The 18,931-nt window shown below is 36.1% G+C and overlaps 1 pseudogene; it reads left to right on the top strand.

Moving 5' to 3' along the window:
* Positions 1 to 1,978: 1,978 nt before the first annotated feature.
* The window catches only part of LOC123596900, a 66,234-nt pseudogene continuing 49,281 nt past the window's right edge, over positions 1,979 to 18,931 (top strand).

The raw sequence follows: 18,931 nt of genomic DNA, 5'->3' as shown, positions 1-18,931 counted from the left end.
TAAACTCATGGCTCCATGCAATAAGTTTTATAAATTAGAACTTTTCTCTCATCGTGTCATATGAAAGATACATCAACATGACTTACACTAATGATGTTTACCTTGCACCCGGCCAAGGTAGACTTTGTCATGTTTCTCCAAAGTAAAGTTACTTTCCCCCCTTTCATATTCTAGTCTCTGGAAGAAAGTAACTAAGTGCAAAGGAGGGTCAGAGAGGAGGTGATTAAGCTCTGTGTCCTAGAGGGGATGTTTGTCTCTTCTCCCCCATTTATTTATTCAGTCATTTAGTTACATCACTCTGTATTCATGAATACTTATTTTATAAGTTGGATTATAATGTGATACTATATTTTTATTTTGTTGCTCAAGTTCCAACACTGAGTCTTTGGAGCTCTTTCAGTTTGGCTCCTGAGTCCCTTTGACATGCCCCCATTTTCGAGCACTTCCTTATTTTCTGGTACTATAAAGTGTTCCACCTTTATCTTATGTTTTGCCTGTTTCGCCCCTATAATCAGTCATTTCTCCAAGGAGCCCTGAGTCTTTGGTCAAAAGAAACCATGATCTAGGTACTTGGTATGCTCACTACTAATATGCTACCACTGCTCCCTGGCCCTCTGAGCAGACCGACCTAGGAAATGTATACACATGTATCTCTAATTATTTCTGTATCCATTCATCTGTATTAGGTTAATCACAAGTTCATACTGATGTCTCTACCTCTAGTCCAGTTCTGCACAGCTCATTCTAGCCTGTGCTTTCCCTTTCCAAGAGTGGGAAACTTGGCCATCACCTTCCACTTTACATTTACTTACTTCTTCAACTCCAGTATACAAATTCTTTTCCTTCTGCAATTATTATTATTGTTATTATTACAAAACCTCTTAGAATCTAAGACATTATTTTTTAGAAAAGTACAAGATATTTGCTAAGTCAGTTACAGAATTAGAACTTTTAAAGTTAAATAAAAATAAAATTGTAGATATAGTTTGATATTAAAACTGTCTAAGTATCCTCAAACAGTATTATTTAAAAAAAATACAGTTTTTCATTAGGTGACTTTAATAGCTGTAAGAAAAAAAGACAAATTCCATTTGCAATGGCCAACCTCCTATGCCAAGGTTTTCTATACAAGTTGGCTATAGGGAAAAGAAAAAGAAAAAAAAAAAGGCACATTTGAGTAAAATCAGATATAATGGATTTTATTTCACTTCCTGAAGACACTCTAAGACACCTAACAATCCTAAATGTGAATAATCAGGTTTCTTCCCCCTGTGTTTCCCTGTTGCACAGGCAAGGGTCTCTACAGACTCAAATGCTACAGAACAGGAATCTCACCTATTAAGGATAACTGGATTTGAGAATACCCAGCTGTACCCTACTCCTACTTCCATCCCTATCCCCAACACTAGTTGAACTTCAGGTGACACTGCCTCCTTGTATCTGAAATGAAGTGAGCACTTTTTAACGGATTTTCCTAAAAGCAGTTGATCTCATCAAATTGAACAACTAATCAATCATCATCATAACCTTATTAGTTGAAACACAGAAAATACACCATTTCTTTCAAGTCATTTCACAAGGAGTTAAATTCCAAAATTTCATTTTAGATACTTTCTACAAAACATAATTTTAGAAAGAGGAAAATTATGAACTTAACCCTCACCCCCTTTCAGTTGGCTTGTTCTAAAGTTTTTCAATTTTAACTAAAAGTCTGCAGTTTGACCCACATGTCTTCTTTTCAAAAATCTCATAGCAGTGTGACTTTTCAAATATTCCTAGAAACACACTTATAAACTCCTCCGCACCAGCCTTGTATGAATTTTCTCCAGCCCCTGTCTCACTTTCCTACAGATATGTGTAAAAATGTTACAGGGGTTTTGTGCAGGAAAAGACAAGCTTTGACAAGAAATCATATCTTAACATCTTAGGTCCAAAGAAGAGGTCCCAGGACTGAGATGGAGATCTTGCTGTGAGAGACATGGCTGTGGTGCGCTGGATAATAGAGAAAGTCACTGTGGTACTGTATATGAAGAACTTGCCAGAAACCCACCCTCTAGGATGCCAGGAAAAGCTTCCCATGGGTAGGTGTTTCACTGCAAGCTATCTGCCTGAGAGGGATGCTAAGGTAAATGCTGGCTTCAAGTGTCATCCACTGCAGGAATGGAGCACCACAGGTACCATTCATGCTGCAGGACATAGAGTGAGCCTGGGAAGCTGTGCGAGAGGCTGACTGAGAGCACACCAGGACCAGGAAGTATAACTCCTCCCTTCTTCAATGCCAGTCCAGTGCCCTCTGCTAATAATGCTGTTCTCAGATGGAAAAAAAAATATTTATTCATAGGGCCCGCGTCCATTGTTGTAGAACAGACAATAAAACATGAATTTGGAGCTGAGAAGCAATAAATGGGTAATTGGCACACTTCCCTATGCATATATAGCTTAAATTATATCAAGATCTGACAAGTTACTCCTTATTTGGCTCTGTGGCTTCCAGATATTCTATCAACCTCCAGTTTTGTCCACTCCAACCTTGAGGGGGTAAACCTCTGCTTTTCTACTACCAGAGCTGAGCACTGGGGTAGAAGACAAAACAGTATTCTGAGACAAAAGAGAAAAGTCACATACTTATAAAGAGTATACTTATAAAGTATACTTATACTTACTTATAAAGTATACTTATACTTAAAGTATACTTATAAAGAGTATAATTCTTATCACAGCATTCTTTGAAAGGCACCCCCCCCCTTCCTGCTTGTTTTATGTCTATTTCAAACAATTGAGATTGTTTAAATTTTTGTTAATATTTATAATCATTATTTGTGGGTTTCACTGGACTACTCGCACTGCCAGCATGACTAGAAGTCTGGGTTTTCATTAAAAAGTAGATTTTCAAGTAAAATAGAGTTTCTCAGCATCTTTTTTGTTCTTTGGTTTGTGATAGAAGCTAAAGTATCCAAGTGCTTAAAGCTATAAATCTTACTTCTTTGGAGTTAGGAAATATCTTCCAAGATGAGTGTGCTTTCTTAGAATAACTACTAAGACCTCTCTGATTAGTAATATCACTGTTTTTGGCCAGCAGCTATTGGTCCTCTAACAATTTGTGTTCCCCTTTCATAGAAAAGACTGATTTCTGGAAAGGGGCTGCCCCACCAGGGACTACATTTTCAAGTCTCCATTTCTTGTGCGACCCAAAGAATATAAGCAGAAGTGTCTTGTGTCACATCTAGTCTAAACTGTGAATGAAACAGGTAGATGTTATGAATTTTTTCCTTCTCCAGCTGGAAAAGTATCCACAACTATACATGATGGCAGTATCATAACATAGAAGGAGCCTGAATCTTTGAACTGCTTCATGCAAGCCTGGCCACCGAACACACGGTTTTGGATATAACATGAGTAAAAGACTTCTAGAGTGATAAACTACTAAGTTTTAGGGTTTAATTGATTAGCAGCTGGCAACACCCTAAACAATATATCAAATTGAAAGTAATACTGAAATTCACGTTTGATATTAAGATACCAGTAAGATCGTATTTGTGTTCGGACAAAAAATGTAGAAACTTTTAGAGCTGAATTTGACTTTATCCAGTTTCTTAATGAGACAGGTTAGACCTGCTACCTACATTTAAACGCCCTGCAAATACAGGGGATTGTTCTAAATACTATAACCTAAACCACAAGATATTCTGTTGACTTAAACTTTGGACCAGAGCGGGGGTAGAATTGAGAATAGAAGAATTACTCTATCTTTAGATCTGGCATCACTTGATATGTACAATTCCCGGAATCTAAGAGTATAAAGAAAATTTTGCCCTGCTTTATGATGTCCATAGCCCCAAATTTCCCTATAATTGGTAGGGGAACAAAAAAGGGTTTTAGGGTATGGGAAGCAGAATTACAGGATTTGATTCTCTGTAAACTGAAATGCTATTATCTACCCAGGATAAAGCAAGACCAGTTTGCCAACAGTTATTGTGACTCAAGAATAAGGTACAGTCTCACAGTAAAAAATAACCAAGCAAAGGTGAGGCAGATGGAGTCCTAAACAATAAAAGGTGAACTTGGAATAAATGGCAATAAATGCAATAATGGCAATATTAGAATAACTACTAAGACCTCTATTTTACTTGAAAATCTACTGGTGAACTTGTAATAAATGGCAATAAATGGCGGGACTTAAAGGAGAAATCACAGGTTATTACAGAAAAACAATAAGAATCAGGAACAGCGTGGAGCCATGCAGGGCGTTCTCCTTCCAGCACAAGAGTAACAGCCCCAACTTACTTGTCCTTCAAATAAGAATGGAAATTCACAATTAAATTTTATAACGTGATACTGAAAAATAAAAATATACCAGTTGTAAGCATGGCACTCCTTCTTAGCTTCCCTGCTCCCCATAAGCATTCCTTCTTTGCCATTGCTGTGTGGGCATTGACAGGTCTAAATTTTTCTTACTTGCAACTAGAATAGCAAAAATGGAAATGTGGATTTAGCCCTCAAAATAGGTGCCAAATGTTTGAACATTCAAAAATGACGACTGCCCCTCAACATTAAGTTTAGGAAGAAATTAGCAACAAATGTGCCGCAAGAGAGATGGGAGTCTGAGATCACCTGACGTCCAAAACTCTGGCAGAATTAGCACTGGAGAAACTTGTTTTATTAATCAAAAAAGCAGTTTAAAAAAAAAAAAAAAACTAATTACAATGCCTTCTTTTTTTTTTTTTTTTTTTTGTTATAGCAGAACATGGATTAGTCAACTGTCAAAGAAGGTACTAGAAGGCATATTCCTTTATATATATTTTTTTTATCCTTAACTGGAAACACATGGCCGAAAGACCTATGTTCTCTTCTAACAAATGGCAAAGTGTACAGTGTGCTGAAGAAGTGGGAAAGTTGGAGTTTAGGGGCCCAAATATGTCTCCAACTACTACAGCATGTGAGTAAAACACAACATGTACTTTCCATGGAGCATTCATCTAATATTCTAAATCTTACTTGCTAGAAGAAATGGGATTCTGATGTATTAATGGATTTAGAACTGAAAATAATAGAATCTATAGGTGGAAGGACTCTAATCTTCAATGCTAAATGGAGCTGAGTTACTAATGGACCCGAATGGATATACATTTAATCTTTGGGGAGTTGGGTTGGATTTCATAATATATGAAGAACATATAAAATAAGGAAGATTTCAATTAATTATTTTATCGGCTAGCTTAAAAATGTTTTAGCCATCTTTTCTTTTGGTTTGGAATAATGGGAAATTTTGTCATCTTTATAAAAGCAATCTGATTCTGTAATGGGAACAAAATTATTGACCAAAACAACCCAGTATTATACACAAGCTGAAATTTTATCTGTGAGATGCAGTTCTCAAAAAAATTAATCTATTTGCATCAATAATATGAAAATGTATTTTTATATAGTCATTAATAATATATACATGATTATAGTGTACATTATCATGTATTTGACTTTCATATATCAAAACTTGAGTGTAGAAATTTTACTCATTCCTCCTTTTCATCTCATTTTGAGCACGGTTCCTTTTTTGTTTGTTTGTTACAGCTATCTTTCCTCATATATCCCCGGTGCACCAGAAGAGGCCTCCCTCACCTCCAAAAGCTAACTTGGGCCCAACTGAACAGGTAGTAATCCTTCCTTCCTCATCAGTGATTGGCTTAAGAATGGACATGTTAGCCAGTTTGGATCAATGGGATGTGAGAAGTTTTCAGGAAACTATGATACAATTATTCTTTTATCTTCTAGAATTAATTCTTTAAATGACTATTTGTCCATTCTCTTTTATTGTTATGAATTGATCCAAAGCCTGGGACTGATTCCATGATCTTAATAACAGCCGCACTGATGAAACCAACCAACACATAGAAAAGGCAGAGCCAAAAGAGTTACTGGGAAAAACAGCGAGACACATTGAACTTACTGTTATTTATTTTAGCCAACAATTAATATCAGGTTTATTGTTTAAACAGTTTTATATTAATTTTTCCTGAAGGCATCTAAATGACTGACTGAAAGTAGTTTTTCTAAATATGACAGGGTTTTCCATGTAGAAATTTCTCTCCATTTTTTTTTCCCCCTCAAGTATTTGGGAAATCAGAGACTGGGTCTTTTAAATTATTACTGAGCTTGCCTTTGTCTTGTGGCTTTCCCTCTAATCTAATCACAGATAGACATCAAGACTGTGTACTCTTGATGCCAGAATGTGAAAAATTAATTTCTCCTGAAAATTGAACTTTGGACTTCTATATCTCAAAACTTCAAAGTAGAAATTTTATCACTTCAGCTTAAGAAAATGTCTAACGGCTTTTTACCACTTATGCTGATGTCTCCTAAAAAGGTCCCTTTGTCACAAAAATAAAGGTAATATGATTCTGTTTTTTCTGACAGGTGTTGTCACGGATTTTATTTATACAAGTCACTCAAATTTGAGAACTCAAAGGTTTCTAAATATTATCTACACTGCATAGTGGGAATTCCTATTTCCACTATGTGAGAAGTGAGAAGATAAAGTACTATTGGAAAACTGATATATCATGGTCTATTTTGGTATTAATTTGAATTAATCTATCTAGCTGTCATGAAGCCATTGATATATTGTTCATTCTGAGACAGTCCTTTATTGGCTTCATCATACATCAAATCCACGAACCACAGAAATCTATTTGTGGAATGTGAGTTTAAAAATAAAATATATAACTATTCAAATATTAAAATGTAAAATTCTCTTCTATGTCCTGGGAAATAGGGAAGTTGATACATAGGGACATGAATGCATAAGTAAGAATAAGATACACTGCTTGCCAACCGAAGAAATAATAGATTAATGAGGATAAAGAGGAAATGTGGACAGAAGTAATTTGAAATAGGGGACAAAACTGTGTTTGCTTTTTTCTATTTTTATGTTTATTTTATTTTGTGGGTTTTTTTTTGATGGCTTAATATAGAACAGCTAGATTCAATTTTTTGAATAGAAAAATAGTTATATATTGTGTCCATTTTAATTAATATCATTATAATGTTTAGCAGTGGGGTGTCCTGCTTTTGATATATAAATACTTCTAAGCTTCAGAATTAACTGTGAAAAAACATAGAAAATAGGGGAAACTTTTTTTAGCTGTGTAACATTTTTGCCTTTAAAAAGGTTTAACTATAATGACAGGAAAGGGCTTCATAAATTTTCTATTACAAGAACTTCAACTTCGAAGGTGATTCTTTTTTTAAATTTTTTTTAACATTTATTTACTTTTGAGAGACAAAGCTAGACAGAGCATGAGTGGGGGAGGGGCAAGGAGAGGTGGGGGGGACACAGAATCCAAAGCAGGTTCCAGACTGTCAGCACAGAGCCTGACGTGGGACTTGAACTCACAACCCTGAGATCATGATCATGACTGAAGTCGGCTGCTTAACCGACTGAACCACCCAGGCACCCCATTGAAGGTGACTCGAAACTTATTTTGAAGGAAGAAGCATCAAGCAAGATTTTTGTCTGTTTATTATTTTTTTAATGTTTATTTTTTTTTTATTTTGACAGAGACAGAGACAGAGACAGAGACAGAGACAGAGACAGCACGTGCACACATGCAAATGGGGAAGGGGCAGAGAAAGAAGGAGAAAGAGAAATCCAAGCAGGCTCTGTGCTGTCAGCACAGAACCTGAGGCAGGGCTCCAACTCATGAACCATGAGATCATGACCTGAGCCAATCAAGAGTCAGAGGCTTAACTGACTGAGCCACCCAGGTGCCCCTCATTTGTTTGTTTTTATTTTAAATTATATTTCTCCTCACCAAGAATTTTCTCTTTCCACTTGCAAGAAATTTTTGAGATTTTCTTCCAGACGTGATGCACGTTGCAAATGCAATATTTACATAAAACTGTTGCTCTGGTTTTTATCAAAGAAAAGGCTGAAATATTTAGAATTGTTTGTAATTTCACAAGAATAAAATCCATATATGAGGCAGCAACTGTGGATATATTAAGATTCCATAGGGGTGCCTGGGTGGTTCACTGGGTTAAACATCTGACTTTGGCTCAGATTATGATCTCCCAGTTTGTGAGTTCGAGCCCCGCGTTAGGCTCTGTGCTGACAGCTCAGAGCCTGAGGTCTGCTTCAGATTCTGTATCTTTCTCTCTCTCTCTCTCTCTCTCTCTCTCTCTGCCCCTCCCCCACTCACTCTCGATCTCTCTCAAAAATAAATAGACATTAAAAGTTTTTTAGGGGCGCCTGGGTGGCGCAGTCGGTTGGGCGTCCGACTTCAGCCAGGTCACGATCTCGCGGTCCGTGAGTTCGAGCCCCGCGTCGGGCTCTGGGCTGATGGCTCAGAGCCTGGAGCCTGTTTCCGATTCTGTGTCTCCCTCTCTCTCTGCCCCTCCCCGTTCATGCTCTGTCTCTCTCTGTCCCAAAAATAAATAAACGTTGAAAAAAAAAAAAAAAAAGTTTTTTAAAAAGATTCCATGACAACTCTTACTGATTCATTATTCATAGTTAGAAAAATGCTGCCTTCTTTGTGTCAAAGTAGTCTCATAGATGAGGCCAAATCTTTTCATATGCCTGGAAGACTTGTGGTTCTTCTTTTTTATTTTTATTTTTTAATGTTTTATTTATTTTTGTGAGGGTGGTGAGGGGCAGAGAGAGGAGACACAGAATCCAAAGCAGGCTCCAGGCTCTGAGCTGTCAGTGCAGAGCCTGATGTGGGGCTCGAACCCACAAACCATGAGATCATGACCCGAGCTGAAGTTGGACACTTAACCGACTGAGTCACCCAGGCACCCTCAGCTTGTGGTTCTTCTAAATTTTGTTTATTATCTTGAGTATATTCGCCAGTTTCATGATCCTCATTTTAATCAGTGATTCATGTTTATGGTTGAAAGTGTAAGGGTAAATGAAGGAAGAAACTCATACAAAAGTTAGTTAAATAATTCACTGTGGCAAGGAATAGATCTTAAAGTAGTCTTATGATTTGAGACCAAACATTAAATTTAGTGTAACTTGTGGAAGCATGAAAACCTGATATGTTACAGTAGATTTGGATTCTTATGTTGACTAGTTCATAAATATAGTATCAAAAAGAGCCACTCATTCCTTAGGAAATCACAACGGTAGCTTATCACTTGCCAGCACTTCAGTATATGTAGGCCAGTATGGATGGTAAAATCAACTTATTTATTAAAAAATAATCATCATTCAATAATATACATTGAATACCCTCTCTATGCCAGCATTATTCTAAGCACCAGGATATAGCAGTAAACAAAACACCATCCCTATTATCACACAACCTACAATCTAGTTGTGGGAGACAAATAATAAAATAAATAAATTGAAATAAACCAAGACAGGAAGTAAATGGTACAAAGGAGAAAACAGAAAGAAGCAAACAGGGTTAAATAACATAGAGAATTGTATGTCTCATGCTGGGTATTTCGATATGGCCTCTCAGGTGAGGCGGTATTTGAACAAACATAAATGTAATGATAGAACAAGTCATTTAGATATCTGAGTTAAAAGCATTCCAGGAAGAAGGAACAGCAAACGCAGACCCTGAAATGAAAATGTTAGTGTTGTATTCAAGAAACAAAAATAAGGCTATTGTAACTGAAAGAGAGGTAAGTGGTAGGCAACATAGTCAAAAACATGACTGGGAACCAGATCATATTTGTACTTTTAATGACCACGCTAAGGCCACTGGATTTTACTGTAAGTAAAAAGGGAAGCTATTAAAGTATTTTAATGAGAGTAACATGGTCTCAATAACATTCTGAAAGGATTTCTCTGAATGCTGTCATGGAGAATAAGCTATAAACAATAATGAATGGAGACAAGGAGACCAGTTAGGAGACCAATGAAACAGTCCAAGTAGGAGTTGATAGTTAGAAATGATGGAAAGTGGAGAGTAGTCTGATTCTGGAAATGTTTTGAAGTTATGGACAAGAATTCCTTGCTCCCAAGACTGATTAACATTGAAAAATAAGGTTTTCCTATTTTGATTATACATGCAACTTACAAATGCTTTAAAAAGTGAAAACTCAAATCCCTTCTTCCTACCAATTTGATATTTTTAGAAGATATGCAATATTACCCATTTTTTTCCTTTGGAACCTCAATATAGATGCATATTCATGTTTGATTCTCATATGAATATGGTTAGATCTGTCCATCCAGTTAAAATAAAATATACTGTTAGCTCAATAAGACCAAAAAATAAAAGAAAGAAAGAGAGAGAAATTGATTAGAAATGAAGAAGTAAAAATGCCTTTATTTGTAGATAACCTCATCATTTTTGTAGCAAATCATATGAAATCTATAAGAAACTTACTAGAATTAATACGTGAATTTAGCAAGATTTTAGGATACAAAATTGATACATAAAAGTTATTTGTATTTCTATATAATAGACTGACAACTGAAAATTGAAATTATAAAATCAATGGAATCAAAATTATGGAACACAAGAATCAATCTGACAAACCTATATACTAATATCTACCAAACATTTCTGAAAGAAGTTAAGGATTGCCTAAGTGAATGAAGATACACCAATTCTATAAGCAAAAAGACTTAACATTAAGATATCATTTTCCCCCAAACTGACCAACAGATTAAATAAAATCCTAACCAAAATCCCAGCAGATAATTTTGTAGAAATTTTAAAAAGCCAATTTTAAAATTAAATGGAAATGCAAATAACCTACAGTAGAACCTTGAAAAATAAGAGGATTTTAGGGCAGTGGAATGACACTGTAATGGTATATAAATGTCATTATAAATTTTTCTAAACCCATAGAATGTGCAAAGAGTGAATCCTAATGTAAACTATGCACTCTAGGTCATAATGATGTGTCAGTGTAGGTTCATCTATTGTAATAAATGTATCACTTTTGTGGGGGATGTTAATAATGTGGGAAGGCTATACATATATTGGGGTAGGGGGCATAAGGAACATCTCTATACTTTCCACTCAACTTGGCTATGAACCTAAAACTGCTCTAAAAAATAAATTCTACTAAAAAAAAAGAGGAAATTTTGATTACTAAAACTACTTGATTTCAATATAGTGATGATAGCAGCTACAGTAATTATGACTATATGGTACTGCCATAAAAAAAGACAGATGGGTCAACGAAACAAAACAAAGAGACATGTAAATAGACATGAACACCTAATTTTTGAAAAAGGGGTAAGGAAAACAGTAGAGAAAGGACAGGTTTTTCAACAAGTGGTGAATGCAACCCAAATGCAAAAGATCAAATGTTGACGCATACTTTGCACCATATACCAAAATTAAGTCAAATGAATCATAAGACATAAACATAATACATAAAACAAGAAACAAGAAACTTCTAGAAGAACACCTTTAATCATCAGGGTCACAACTAAAATGTGATGCATGATGTTAGGAAAACAGTGGAGTAGGAAGCTCCAAGCTTCTGTCCCCCAACAGATCAAAAAGCAGAATATATTAAGACCAACTTTGTCAGAACTCTGGAAAACAAAGCTTTGCAGCAGCCAAGAAATGCTAAATCAAGACAAACCAACTTTAAAATGGAGGAATAACTTGCCCTTGCCCCACCAGTCCCTGGCTCAGCAAGAATCAGGAAGATAGAAGTTTCGTAGTCAAGTGTGGGACCCCAGTCCCAGGTTGTGGTGGAAGTGAACAGACCTGACTCATAAGTTTTTGTGTACACCTGTTCTGACCAGGACTCTGGTTAGTGAGAGGGCTCTCTGAAGAATTGACAAGACACTTGTCTCCGTTTCACCTAGAAACACACCCAGCTTGGAAAGTGGGTAATTGCTCAAAAAAACACTCTAAAATGGATACAGTCTGCAGCAAATTATTACAGTCCTCCCAAACTGCCTCAGGCCTGGGAGTAAAAGCACAGGAAAGAGTTTCTTTGGGAAATTGGGCATTCAAAAGCACACACTCATATGGGGGAATTCGGAAAGCCATCCGTATGCCCAGGGCAAGATGCATGCTCAGAAATATCTGAGATAACTCTAAGCTTTTACCTAGGCTCAGGAGAAGCATGGCTTTGCACAGAGTCAGTCTGCAAAAAACTAGGGGAGGAGGGGGAGGGACTACATTTATTTTAGGTGTTGGTGTTCAAAAAAATCTCTGTCAAAACACTAGCTCAACACAAGCTAAGAACAGACTTCAGTGACCACAATAGAAGGAATAAAATCTCTGTGAAAATAGTAAGTCACTAAACAAATGGACTACTCAGCTTTCAATTCTCAAAAAAGCCACAAACCCTAGTGAAAGTATAGAATCTGATTTCTGGTGTTGCTACATTACAATATTTAAATATTTAGTTAAAAAAAAATTCACAAGGCATACAGGGGCGCCTGGGTGGCTCAGGCAGTTAGCCATCTGACTTTGGCCTCAGGTCATAATCTCATGGCTCATGAATTTGAGCCCCGCATTGGACTCTGTGCCAACAGCTCAGAGCCTGGAGTCTGCTTCAGATTCTGTCTCCAACTCTCTCTGCCCCTCCCTAGCTGGTGCACTGTCTCTGTCTCTGTCTCTCTCTCTCTCAAATATAAAGATAATAACATTAAAAAAAAATTGGGGGGTGCCTGGGTAGCCCAGTCAGTTCAGCATCTGACTTCAGCTCGGGTCATGATCTCCCAGTCTGATCTATGAGTTCAAGGTCCATGAGTTCAAGGCCCATGTAGAGCTTTGTGCTGACAACTCAGAGCCTGGAACCTGCTCTGGATTCTGTATCTCCGTCTCTCTCTGCCCCTCCCCCACTCATGCTCTGTCTCCCAAAAATAAATAAACAATTTTTTTTAACTTCTCTCTTTTTTGGGGGGTCATCATACAATTTTACTGTAATAAGTTTTATTTATTTTGTCATTACATTAGTATTACCTAATAATGACAATATAAATAACAATGATGATGATAAATAACATTTATTAAACAATTAATGTATGGCAGGGACCATCACAAGCACACTGTATACATTATCACATATAAATCTCATTAAAACACGTTTCAACTCTATTTCAGAGATAAAAAGGTAAAGTCTTAGAAACACATGTGGATATTAACTAAGGGTAGAATTTGAAGCCAGGTAATCTTTTTCAAATTCCTGAACATTTTAACAATTCATTATACCACACTGCTTCTCAGCTGTTTTTGTATACCCATAATACAATTTATCTACTTATATTTATTAAGCTTTTTAGAGTTTTTTGCTTGTTTTAGATTCCATTATTTTACTGAGCATTTGTATAATATCTTGGAGTTTGTAAGTTTCTTTTTCATTCTTTTTTTCCTTCATCTCTTTCTTAAACAAGACAAAATGAGAACTGGTTTTTTTCTTTGATTTATTCTCATTTATTTTTTTATGTTTATTTATTTATTTGGAGAGAGAAGAGAGAGAGCACAATCAGGGGAGGAGCAGAGAGAGAAGGAGAGAGAGAAGGAGAGAGAGAATCCCAACCAGGCTCCACATTGTCAGCTCAGAGCCTAATGCAGAGCTCAAACTCACAGTAACCTGAGCTGAAATCAAGAGTCAGATGCTTAACTGACTCCTCCAATTTGTCATTTATTTTTATGTTTTGTTTTAATCTAGATCAAAATAAGATCCATACATTACAATTAATTGGAATGTCTCTCTCTCTCTCTCTCTCTCTCTCTCTCTTGTTTCTTTTTTTTTTCTTTTTTTTTTCTTTTTTTTTTTTGGAGTATAGTTGACACACGATGTTACGTTAGTTTCAGGTGTACAACTTAGTGATTTGACAAGTTTGTACATTATGTTATTTTCACCCCAAGTGTGGCTACCATCTGTCCCGTTACTTTTTATTACAACATCATTGACTGTATTCCTTACACTTTGCTTTTTATTCCCATGAATTATTTATTCCATAAGTAGAAGCCTGTATAACTCAAATATCTCTTATAATTCTAGAGGTCAAAATTCTAATATCAAAGCGGTAGCGGGCTGCATTTCTCCTGGAGGATTCATAAAAGAAAAGCTTTTTTTTTCCCTTTCCAGGTTTCAGAACCCATGTACATTCTTGGCTCACGTCCCCTTCCTCCATCTTCCAACTGCATCAGTTCAACTTCTACTTTTGTTGACACATCTTTTTTCTGACTTTAACCTTTTTGCTCCCTCTTTGAAGGCCCTTATAAGTACACTGGTATTTCCCAGATAACTTGGGATAATTTCCCCATATCAAGATCCTTAACTTATATCCACAAAGTCCCTTTTGTCATATAAAGTAACATCTCTACAAGGCCCAGGCATTCAGACATAGTTTTCTTTTGGCCACCATCATCATTCATCCTACCACTATTTGTCATCAAGAAAATGCAAATTATAACTGTAATGAGATAACTCTTCATACCCCTTAGGATGCCTATAATCAAAAAGACAAATAACAATGTTGACAGGATGTGATGAAGTTAGAACCTTAGGGGCACCTGGGTGGCTCAGTCGGTTAAGCATCCAACTTTGGCTAAGGTCATGATCTCACTGCTCATGAGTTTGAGCCCCACTCAGGCTCTGTGCTGACAGTTCACAGCTCACAGCTTGGAGCCTGGAGCCTCCTTCAGATTCTGTCTCTGTCTCTCTGCCCCTCCCCTTATCACACTCTGTCTCTCTCTCTCAATATAAATAGAAAATAAACATTAGAAACAATTAAAAAAAAAAGAAATTAGAACCTTAATACACTGTTGGTGAGAATATAAAATGGTGCAGGCCTTTAGACTATGATCTGGCAGTTCCTGAAAAGGTTACATATAAAGCTCCCACTGACCCAACATTTCACTCCTTAGTTTATTCCTTAGAAAAATGAAAATCTAAGTTCATAAAAATATCTTACATAAATGTTGATAATGGCATTATTCATAATAGTCAAAAGGTAAAACAACCCAAATGTCCATCAACTGATGAAAAGATAATCAAAATGTGGTATATCCATGCAATGGAATATTATTCAGCAATACAAGTAATAAAGTAGTGATGCATGTTATAACATGGTTAACATGAAAACATCATGATATGTAAAAGAAGCCAGTCACAAAATATTACGCATTGTATGATTCCACGTATATGACTGTCCAAAATAAGCAAATATATAGAGACAGAAAGTAAACTTGGATTTGCCTAGGGCTAAGTGGAGATGGAATGGGGAATTACAGTCAATGGGTCTGGGGTTTCTTTGGGACAGCATTACAATGTTTTAAACTTAGACTATAATTATAGTTGTACAAGTCTATAAATATACTAAAATCTACCGAATTATTCTTTTAAATGGGTGACTCATGGTATGTGAATTTTATCTCAAGCTTTTGTTTGAAAAAAAATTTAAAAGACTTAACTAAAGGAAATGTTCATTGGAATGATTTCAGGGTTTTCCTACTTAATGTATTAATATAAACAGTGTGTTCTAATTCAATGGTCTGTAAACATGGATGTATCACTTGGAAGATTCATAAAAACACAGACCACTGAGCTTTTAATTTCATTAATGATATTTAGGCTGACTTGAAAGAAATCTATCATTTAACAAACCCTCATTTCCCCTAAAATCAGCACAAATTGTCACTTACCATTTACCAACAGCTAGTTTAATTAAGAGTAGTCTGAAATTTTACTATAGCTATCAATATCCTGCTAGATGCATAAGAGAGCAATATATGATTAATGTACATATATATTATTTAAATTTATTAAACAAATGAAAACTCATCATTAAGATGCATGGCAATTAATGTCATTTTAGCTCATATCAACTTTCCTTATTCACATTTCCAACTGAAATTTTCAGTTTAACTGAGATAATAAGATCTTCAAGTGGATGGAGTAAATGGATTATTTTGTAGTAACACTAATACAGAGGTGGGAAAACCAGAATTATTACATTTACTTCATATCTCTTTCCCCCCATATCTCTCACTTTGTGTCCTCCAGAAAGCTACCTATTAGCAAAAAAAAGGAAATTTAATTATTACTTATTCACATCTCTTCACTTCATATTTATTAAGGTGTTGTTTCCATTGTTTCAATCTACATTCCTAAAAAAATACCTAGTCTTATTTTCCAGTTAAAACCTGATATTCCATCTTCCCTATATCCATTCACTCCTTTAAAACACATTCAGCATGGGGCGCTTGGATAGCTCAGTTGATTAAGTGTGTGACTCTCTATTTCAGTGTGGAGCCCACTTGAGATTCTCTCTCTCCCTCTTCCTCTGCCCCTCCCCCACTCTCTCTCACACACACTTGCTCTTTCTCTAAAAAAAAAGAGAGAGAGAGAGAGAGAGAGATAAAAGACATTCAGGGTTTTTTATAGTGTTGTCAGACACTGTACCTTTTTTTGCATACAATATGAACAAGGCACCATCCCTTCTGTAACGGAAGACAATAAGAAAGACAGCTGTTTCAACAAAGAGTTAAAATAAACTGGGGTTAGTGTGCTCATGTAGTGCTATATATAGTGCAGCAATAGCATAAGTGACTGCAGTCAGAGAAATGGAGGTTAGGGAAGATTTAACAAAATAGAAATTCTTCAGCTCTGTCATGAAGAATGATGAGAAGTTTGCCACTTTGCCAGAGAGGTGTGGCTGGATATATATTACAAACAGAGAAAACAGCATAGAAAAAGGCAGGGAATTATTAAATTGTACAGAACAGTTATATTAAAATAGAATTTTATTTTTACCTCTGCTTCAAGGAAGACAGAGTAGAACTACTTTACCTACTGTTCCTTCTATGTACAACTAAAATGATGAAACTATTTATAAAATAAACATAGGAAGACACTGAAAGGTTGGGATAAGGCAGACTGGTTAAGGACCCTGGGACCTAAGTGATGACATGATATTAAGATTCTTGGGTTTCTTTTTGCATTTTATACCCCATACATGGCATTAGAGAAGCCAGAAACTTGAAAATGAAAAGCGAACAGCCAAAATAAAACAAAACAAAATCAAACAAAACAGGAAAGGGGCAGTAGAGGAAGAAAAATTTGAGATAATAACCTCTCTAATCCAGCCAAAACAACAAAAAAAGGATCCAGTTATAGTCATGCCAACAAAAGCCAAGCAAGGCTCAACTTCCACCCTCACCAGACTGTTAGCAATACAGCCAACCCCATTACAGCGGTCATGTCAACGAAGGTTGAGGCTTAGATTCCCCAATAAGCACTAATGAGCCTCCCCAAACTCCTGTGATGTCAGTGAAGACCTTGGAGAGAACCTGAGCATCCACCCCCATCCAGCATTAAAGAGGCTGCCTTCCTTTTCCTGTGACAAGGTGTAAAAGGCGGCCTCGTGGAGACAGCTTTTGCCACCCAGCATTAATACAGCCCCCTGTCCCCAACCCCACACTGGTGGAGGCCAGATGTAGAATGGCAAGAGGGCACATATGCCCTTCCTAGGCAGGGTGGGATCAGGAGAGGCCCAGCGAGGTGCTGAAACTTCCACTCCACAAAACCATAAGGAGGAGCCTCTTGTACCCACCAGTGGGAAAGCTGGACCTTTACCCCCTTGGCAGTAGTTACTCAATATCTTCATTCTCCTGCGGCAACAGTGTCAGAAGAAACAAGGAAAAACAAAATGTTTAAATAAGACCCAATTTCTCATAACATGGTACCCAAAATGTCTAATTTCCAATCAAAAATCACCTGTCAAACCAAGAAGCAGGAAAATGTCAAATTGAATGGAGAATGATAACCAACAGCCATCAACATTGAGGTTACAGAAATGTTAGACACAAATGACAAGGATTTTAAAACAGCCATCATAAAATAGCCATAATGAGTAGTTACAAATACATTTGAAACAAATTAAAAAAATAAGAAATGCCTGAAAAGAAGTAGAGAGTCTCAGGAAATAAATCAAAGATATAAAGAAGAACCAAAGGTAAATTTTAGACTGAAAAATACAATAACCAAAACAAAAGCTCAGCTGATGAGCTCAGCAGGAAAAGGGAGGGAACAGAGGAAATAAATAGTAAACTTGAAAATGGAACAGATAAATGTACTAGAAAATTCTACCAAATGTTTTAAAAAGAATTAACTTCAATTCTGCATAGGTTCTTCCAAGATATACAAGAGAAGAGAACATCTTTCAATTTTATGATGCTGGTATTACCCAAATACCAAAATCAGACAAGTATAGTACAAAAAAATAAAACTATAAATCAATTATCTGCAATGAATAGATGCAAGATTCTTAATGGAATATTAGCAAACAAAATTGAGCATATAGAAAAGGAATTATATACCATGACCAAATGGGGTTTAGTCTAGGGATGAAAGGCTAGTTCAATATTCAAAAGTCATTCAATGTAATCCACCATTTTAATTTAATCTGATAAAATTCAATATCAATCCATGATAAAAAAAACACCTTCAGAAAACTAGAAATAAAAGATATCTTCCCCTAACTGATAAAAAAAATCTACAAAAAGCCTACAAAGAATATTATTCTTACTGGTAAAAGATTGAATGTTTTCCCTCTAAGATTAATAACAGAGCAAGGATGTCTGTTCTTAAGACTCTTATTCAATATGGTAGAGTTCTACACAGTGCAATAAGGCAAGAAATGCTAGCAAGAGAGAAAGACAGAGATAGAGAAAGATAAGAAATAAATAAAAGCATCCCTATTTGCAGATGTTATGATTATCTATGCAGAAGATCCTAAGGGATGCGTGCGCGCGCACGCGCGCGCGCACACACACACACACACACACACACACACACACACACACAATCCTAGAACTAAAAAAGTGAGTTCAGGCATATTATATGATGCAAGACAAATGTAAAAAAATAATTAAATTTCCATATATTAACAATAACACTCAGATACTAAAATTAAATATACGATATTCTTTATATCTACTCAAAAACACTTTGGTGTAAATCTAGCAAAACATCACAGAACTTGTAGGCCAAA

The sequence above is a fragment of the Leopardus geoffroyi genome, chromosome C1, assembly GCF_018350155.1.
Source record: "Leopardus geoffroyi isolate Oge1 chromosome C1, O.geoffroyi_Oge1_pat1.0, whole genome shotgun sequence".
Taxonomy (NCBI): domain Eukaryota; kingdom Metazoa; phylum Chordata; class Mammalia; order Carnivora; family Felidae; genus Leopardus; species Leopardus geoffroyi.
This window is presented reverse-complemented; position numbering and strand designations above follow the sequence as displayed.